The sequence below is a fragment of the Bidens hawaiensis genome, unplaced genomic scaffold (genome assembly GCF_021521415.1).
Source record: "Bidens hawaiensis isolate Kalapana, Puna unplaced genomic scaffold, B.hawaiensis_p1.1 tig00039167_1, whole genome shotgun sequence".
NCBI lineage: Eukaryota > Viridiplantae > Streptophyta > Magnoliopsida > Asterales > Asteraceae > Bidens > Bidens hawaiensis.
Genome location: NW_027496900.1, coordinates 98,312 through 106,980, shown reverse-complemented (window position 1 = coordinate 106,980; position 8,669 = coordinate 98,312). Strand labels below are relative to the sequence as shown.

The following is an 8,669-nucleotide window of genomic DNA, read 5'->3' as shown; positions in this document are numbered from 1 at the left end:
ATATATATATATATATATATATATATATATATATATATATATATATATATATATATATAACATCCACGTATAACATCACGGTCGAGCAAACATACAACCCAAACACGTAACATCAACACATGCAAACACAAAGTAGGCATTCGCAACATCCGTAGTCGAAACGATTACAACTCCGCCAAATATAGGCCAAACAATAATGTATATATGTGTGTGTATATATATATAATATATATTTAACATCCCAAGGCCTACCATATACTAGCAAGCCTATATAAAATTGTTTAAAACATTTCATCAAGTAAGAAAAACACTTAGGTGTGCATGCTAGCCCAAAACTTGAAAAGAGTGAAAAAGGGGCATCATGAACTCACCTGAAACAAGACACGGATTCACCACGAGCTAGAGAATCTCTAAGAAATCCCAAAACTCAAACACATGTCGGTTTACATTCAATCAATGCTAATGACATCAAGATGACTCGTTTATCCTACGAGACGTTCTAACATGGTTCGAGTTACCTAAACCCTCGACCTCATCAAACTTACTCACAACAGCCCTCGAAGTCTCACATTCACCAATTCGACCCTTAGGTACTCCCGGGAATAAAGAATTCCCAAATTACCCCCGGAAGCACTAGTTGATACTAATACGCGCGTTTAAGAGTCGATTAGGCCATTAACATCCAACTCAGCCCCGTGTGGACCCAACATGATAAAATCACAGCCAACAAGTCCACACGACGCTACACGAGTCAAATGGGTCGGTAACTCGCAAGTACAACGCACCAACTACTCAATAAACGCAATTGCGCGTTATACCGACCCGTTGGAGTAACCGACAATCAATTCAGCCCCATAACTTTTAAAAATGAATTTTGAACAGCCCGTACATCAAACCAAGTGTCCCCGAGCTGAATTGGTCGTTAATCACTTCAACCCTCGCGTTAAACGCACCAAACTACAATTCTAGTCAACCGAACACTAACAATCAAGCTACAACTAGTTGACCAATCTAACGAACACCAATGAACACAATACTTAAGTATGATATACCGGACATACCTAGGAAGATTGGGGTGCAAAAACTCCCTTCAAACAGCCCCGACAAGAACACAATTGAACATCCACCGGTTAATCCTAAAACGAACTTATCGATCAATAACGAGTAAAACGTGTAGAATTTAGCATGCGAAGATGCATTTAATTACATAGGATAACATTTGAAATAAATTATTTAACTTTAATAAATGTCTTAGGTTTTCAAAAATAATTTTATTATATTTTTCTATTGGACACAAAAATTATAAAAATTCTTCCAACACAACAAGGCACTTGCAGCTATTTCAGTGCGCAACAAAATAGTTTTATTTTTATTAAATTCATTACCAAACCAAATTAAACGATTCCAATTGGGTTTGATCCTTAACTCAAAATATTAAGTTCCAAAAGTGGAACCAACTAATTTTGAATTTTTGAAAAAGAGTTATGATGTCGGGAAGACAGACTAGAATCCATCATCCCACATCAGCTTTGACACTCGATCTTATAAATTCATAAAAATCATTCAAATCTCGTCCAAAAATTACATATTATACCTTTCTGGAAACTAGACTCAAATTAGAACATCATGGAAAGAAGAATCGATAAAAAAAATGGATTATCATCGCTTTACAGACCCTAAAATAAACGTATACGAATCTGTCAGCAAATTGTTATCATCAAAACTCAATCCTAACGTGTTTGATAACGGGTTTCATGGTGAAAAAAACATGGGGAATCATAAAACCGACCTTGAATTGAAGTTTTTACGCTTGGCTGCACAGAAGATAAATAGCCAGGGGGGTTCAGGTCCGATCGGCTGTGCAAATGGCATTAGGGTTAGGGTATTTCATTATTTTATGATATAAAATAAATGTTACACATTTTAAGGGATATGGTAACTTGGAAGGAAAGGTTGGATAATTTAACGTACCGAGATGACGTAAAGGCTCCCGAGAAACGTCGGTTAAATCCCGAGAATAATACATACTTTACAAGCTTTAACTCTTAGAACCGAAATTAACGGGCGTCACAAAAGGCGGAGGCCTATTGTGTTTGAGTCTGGTGATAGAGTTATGCTAAAAGTTTCTCCTCGGAAGGGTATTATTCATTTTTGTAAGAGGGGGAAGCTTAATCCGAGGTTCATTGGTCCGTTCCACATCTTGTCTCGTGTTGGTGAGGTAGCGTATAGACTGGATTTTCCCGATGAGCTCGCTGGGATCCATCCTACTTTTCACGTGTCTCATTTGAGGAAATGTTTGGTAGACGAGGAGGCCCATGTGCCTCTGGGTGATATTGAGTTTGATAGTAAACTGAACTACGTTGAAGAACCTATTGCTATACTTGACCTTCAGGAAAGGCATTTGAGGAATAAGGTGTTTAGGCAGGTGAAGGTGCAGTGGCGGCACCGTAGGGGTTCCAAGGCTACTTGGGAGTCTGAAGACGAGATGTTGAAACTCTACCCGTAGTTGATCCTGTCGCATCGGGATTCGGGGACGAATCCCATTGTAAGGGGGATGGACTTGTAACGCCCGTCACTTTCGGTTTATCGAACTAAATCTTGTAAAGTATGTACAATTCTTGGGAGTTATCCGGCTTTCCTCGATGACCTTCTCATCCTTCCAGTACGTTAATTTATTTAACTTTTCAATCAAGATGTCACTTCTTTAGAATTGGAGGGACTAGAGTGTAACTTGTTTATGTTATAACAAAACCCTAGCCCCCCCCTTTTCAATATCCGATCGGCCGTACGCAAGGCTCCCAAACCCCTCGTTTTTCTTTTGTGCAGCCAAGATTAGGGTGTAAAACTTCAATTGAAGGTTAGTTCCATGTTTCCCCAAGTCTTTTACACCTTAATTGGTCATTTTATCTCACGTATTGATCGATAAACGGCTTGTTCTAGGCTAACCGGGTGGCTGTCCAATTGAGCAATTTTGGGACTGTTTTGGTGGAGGTTTTTGCACCAACATCTTCTTAGGTATGTCTAGTATAACATACTTCAAAATTATTTGCATTGGTGTTCGTTTGATTGGTCAACTAGTGGTAGTTTGAAAGATTGTTTTCGGTTGGCTAGAATGGTAGATTGTTGCGTTTAATGCGAGGGTTGAAGTAATTAATGACCAATTTAGTTCGGGTGACCTTGGTTTGAGGTGTGGGCTGTTGGAAAGTTATTTTTATAAGTAATGGGGCTGAATTGGTTGTCGGTTACTCAAATGGGTCGGTACAACGCGTATTCACGTTTATTGAATAGTTAGGGCGTTGTGCTTACGAGTTACCGACCCATTCAACTCGTATAGTGTTGTGTGGACTTATTAGCTTTGAATTTATCTAATTGAGTTCACACGGGGCTGAGTTGGATGTTATGTACCTAAACAACTCTTAAACGCACATATTGGTCTCACCTAGTGCTTCCGGGGGTAATTTGGAACTCTTTATTCCCGAGAGTATCTATGGGTCGTGTCGGTAAATGTATGGCCCCGGGGGCTGTTATGATTTCGTTTGATGAGGTCGAGGCTTTAGGTAACTCGAACCATGTTAGAACATCTCGTTGGATAAACGAGTCCTTTCGGAGTCGTTAGTAATGATTGTATGTAAACCGACAGGCGTTTGAGTTGTGGGGATACTTAGGGATTCTCTAGCTCGTGGTGAATTCGTGCCTTGTGTCAGGTGAGTTCATGTTTGGATGTATGTTTATACATGAATTATTGTATGGCCAATAATTGGCGATGTTAATTAATCGTTATCGACTAAGGATGTTTGCGTATGCCTACTTTGTGTTTGCATACGTTGGATGAGATGTTACGTGTTTGGGTTGTACATGTGCTCGACCTTGATGTTATTACTTGGATGATATTTATAGGGGTATAATTATATAGATGTACATATATTTAAGTATGACTACCTATTGTTGATGATAGCCTAATTGTTCGTATCCTGTTTTATTTTAAAACTCCTGGAGTGATTATTATAAAGGTCAATTATTAAAACTTGAACTCACTCAGCTCAAGCTGACTTTGTGTGTATGTTAGTGTGAGTTTCAGGTTAGGAGGAGGATGCTTACCGCTTGGACGTGATCGAGGCTACTAGGACGGTTGAAGGCGTATCTAGTCGGAATGTTTTGTTAATGAACATTGTCCTTTTCAATTAATACTTAATACATTGTGACGGGTGGATTGTATAGCCACCCTTAATTGTAGTGATTCTGAACAAAACATGAGCGTTTACATGTTATTTCAAGGATTTAGGTTACTACCGTATATGGTGCTTGTTTGCAGGTACATGTGCTAAAAATCGCGATTCAAGTAAACTATGATGGAGAAGAGCAAAGAACTCGAGAGTTAGTGATGGCAGTCAACAAGTCAAAAAAGAACAAACAACTTTGAGCTGAGGCTATCGTAGCTTACGGTAGCCACCGTAAGCTATGGTAGGGACCCAACGTAGCAGCCTAGTGTAAACAGATAGAACATGGCGTAGTGATTTTCAAAGCCACCGTAAGCTACGGTGGCCACCGTAGCTTACGGTGGACCCTGACGACTGGTGGCTGTTACAACTCGTTTTTTATGTTATAATTGGCTTTTGAGCTCCGTTCTTCATGATTCCGATCTAGACATTGTTTTGGGGTGATTTTGGTGCTTGGGAACAACATTTGGGTGTTTCTAATCAAGGATTAACATCATAATCTAGGATTGCTTCGGATTAAACTTGGTATGATGATTTCAATTATGTGTGGCTAAAACTTTTTGTAGTTCTCTTGGTTGTAAGGCTATTGCAATACTCTTTTTGTTTATTGTTCGTGCGCTTGGATTGATTATTGAATCGTTTAGATTAATATAATCACGTTGTTTGTTTGATTGTTTGGAATTTGTCCATATCGTTTAACCTAATTTCGTTCTATACGTTCTTGGTGTTGTTGACAATCGAGATTTAGTAGAAGAAATTAGGGTTAAGAATATATTGGTTGATTAACCAAGTAACGACCTCGCGTTCTAGGAATCCGAGTACTTAGTTCTTGATTAATCCCAAACAATTACATTTACACGAAATCAAGATATTATGATTTATCCATTGAACTTAAACAAAAGAGTTTCGTAATAACCGAGCTCCAAGAGGAATGCTCATTTAATCAATTGTTTACAACCTTCGTTTAGTTTATTTATTTTATAAAATCAAATCAAACCAACCTGAATTTACTTTTTTGTCATTTACATTTATATTCCTTTAATTGTAAACTACTCAGTAACACATATTCCACAAACTCTTCATGTTCGACACCCATTTACCACTATCTAATTAGTTGTAATTGGTTTAATTTTGCGCGAGTCTTCGACCTCGTGTCAAATTTTGGCGCCGTTTCCGGGGAGTAGTGCGCAATGTGTGTTATTTTTGTAGTTTTTGTTTAAATTGTTATTGTCAATTTTACGTGGGTTGTGCTAGTATGCAGGTACTTATAGGTAGATGCATACAAGATGCTCTTAATCTTCATCACCGTTGGCGTTGATCCTGAAATCGAGAGAACCTTTCGTCAGAACTGGATTCTGTAAATGGAAACAAGGTTATTGGTCTCTATGTACAAAAAGTCGAACAACTGACACCACAATCATGGCTTCGAAACAAACTGTCCAGCCAATGCCACCACCCATAAATTCTAAAAACCCATCATCCACTGAACCTATTACTACCACAACCTCTACAAATGTACCAACTTCAACCGTGTTTAATTTTCAATCACCACCTAACCTTCCACCCTTAACCACTTTCATGCCTATTCAAGGACAAACATTAAAATCATCACAAACAATCATCCTTCCAATCTCAACAAAATCCACGTTATCAACAACCATACACATTTACCCAAGACCCACCCATAACTCATATTCCATCGGGTCAAAGATTGGGCCCGCATTTGTTTGGTGGGCCACGGTATGGTGATGGTAGTGAAAGGTATGAAGATTTTGAAGAAGGGTATGCAAGTGGGGTTAATGGGAGCCAATTGAGGATTCAAGGGCAATTCGGGTATGGACTTGAAATTCAACCGCAACAACAAGTGCAACAATGGGGTGGACCTCCAATTATTCAAGACCAACCGCAGCAACCACAACCATTGCAACAAGTTCCTCAACAACCCCAATACCAACAACCTCAATTTCAACAACCAAATCCTGAACTGCAATTTCACCAAATTGTGCAACAAAGGCCCATTTACCTGCAAATGGGCCAACCGAGAGTACCATTGGGGGTACCAAGACGTCATGCAAGAGAGATGGTAAGGGGAATTGAAGCTCACTTTAGACCGGTAATCACTAAGAACCCATCTCCGGTGGTTATTCCTCAAAACCAAAATGGAAGAACGTTTGAGGTGAGAACCAATGCGCTCCAAAGTTTACCAAAGTATAAGGGTTTAGCAACGGAAGAACCCTATTTTCATTTAGAGGCATATGACTCTCTTTGTAACACGATCGAGGGTCAAGGTTTCTCACCGGATGAGGTGAAATTGGTTTTATTTCAATTTTCGTTGGAGGATAAGACAAAGAGATGGTTTTACACATTGCCATCCGCATCAATTTACACTTGAGCCGAGATGCAACAAAGGTTCCTAGAAGAGTTTTACACGGCCCAAAAGACTAATTATGCGAGACGAAGTTTGAGGTCTTTCCAACAACAATCGGGTGAAATATTTCATGAAGCATTCGAGAGGTTCAACATGATGATCAAGAATTGTCCTAATCATGGTATAACTCTTTGGGAGTTGTTGAATGCTGTTCATGAAGGGTTGAATGCGGAAGATGAAAGGGATTTGATGTCAATCACAAACAGTACGTTCGGTACCAATTATGAACAAGACGATTGGGCATTCTTGGAACAAATGTCGGTCACATCAAAGAGAAAGCCTCAAACTGCAAGAAGAGCAAGGCCGACAATTGGAAGACCGCAAGTTCATGCTGTGGAGGATGTGGAGGTACAAACTACTAATCAAAGAATTGATGTTTATACCAATTGTAACGAGTTGGGTCATGGGGCTGATGTGTGTACGGTAGGGCAAGCACAAGTTGAAGAGGTGAATGCACTTCAAGGTCAAGGGGTGGTAATCGAAATTTCAATATGAATTCAAACACTTACCACCCCGGGTTGAGAAATCATCTAAATTTCCGTTATGGAAATCAAGCAACTCAACTCAAACACTTGCACCGATTTTGCAACCGCCAGATTGGACGAAGCCTTTTGAGATTATGTGTGATACAAGTGATACCACGATTGGAGCAGTTTTGGGTTAAAGAATTGATAAGAAGCCGGTGGTGATTTATTATGAAAGAAAAACGTTATCCGAGGCACAATTGAATTACACCACTACTGAAAAAGAATTACTTGCGGTGGTGTACGCCTTGGATAAGTTTCGGTCATACATATGGGGAAGTAAGGTTGGGGTCTATTCGGATCATAGTGTGGTTCGTTACCTCATGGATAAGAAAGATGCAAAACCCCGTTTGATTTGTTGGGTCTTATTGTTACAAGAGTTCTATTTGGAGATCCGAGATAAGAAGGGGTGTGAAAATGTGGTGACGGACCACTTACCGTGGATTCCTTTGGAAGGTGTGAATGATTCACATGAAATCAATGAGAGATTTCTGGATGAACAATTGTTAGCCGTTTCCACTACACCATGGTATGCTCATTTTGTCAAATATCGGGCCTCGGGTGAGATGCCGATACATTGGGCCAAGAAAAGGAGACAACAATTTCTCTCCCAAGTAAAGCAATATATTTGGGATGAGGCCGATTTGTTCAAAATTGGTGCCGATCAAATCATTCGGCGTTGCATTCCTGAATCGAAAGTTCAAGAGATTTTGGCACATGCTCATTCATCCGCTTGTGGTCATTTTAGTGGGCAAAAGACGGGTTATCGAGTTCTTACAAGTGGGTTTTATTGGCCCACAATCTTTAAAGATGCAAGTAACTATGCACGCCATTGTTTTAATTGTCAAAAGATGGGTGGAATTTCAAAACGGGATGAGATGCCTTTGCAACCCATTTTGGTGGTTGACATTTTTGACGTATGGGAAATTGACTTTATGGGTTCGTTTCCAAATTCTTGTGGGTATTTATACATATTGGTGGAGGTGGATTATGTTTCAAAGTGGGTTGAGGCCATAGCAACAAGGACTAATGATCACACTGTGGTATGTAAGTTTGTTCAATCCAATATTTTTGCAAGATTTGGAATTCTGAGAGTGATTATTAGTGATGGTGGAACGCATTACAAGAATTTCAATTTCGGGAAATTGTTGAAGCGGTATAATGTGAATCATCGAATTGCTACTCCGTATCATCCGCAAACCAGTGGACAAGTTGAAGTGTCCAACTGATAAATTAAATAAATATTGATGAAGATGGTAAGGGTTGATAGGAAGGACTGGTCGGTAAAGTTGGATGATGCATTATGGGCGTATCGAACCGCTTATAAAACACCCATAGGAACGACTCCTTACCGGTTGGTTTATGGGAAAGGACGTCATTTGCCAATGGAGTTGGCTCACCGGGCATTATGGGCAATTAAGAATGTCAATTTGGATTACAAGGAAGCCGGTGAGTTAAGGATGTTGAAATTGAATGAGTTGAGGAAATCCAGGATGAAGC

At 39.6% G+C, this 8,669-nt stretch overlaps 1 pseudogene; it reads right to left on the bottom strand.

Annotated features, from left to right (window-relative positions):
- Nucleotides 1-6,669: 6,669 nt before the first annotated feature.
- LOC143591073 (small nucleolar RNA R71) lies at nt 6,670-6,770 on the bottom strand (annotated as a pseudogene).
- Between the last annotated feature and the right edge of the window lie 1,899 nt (nt 6,771-8,669).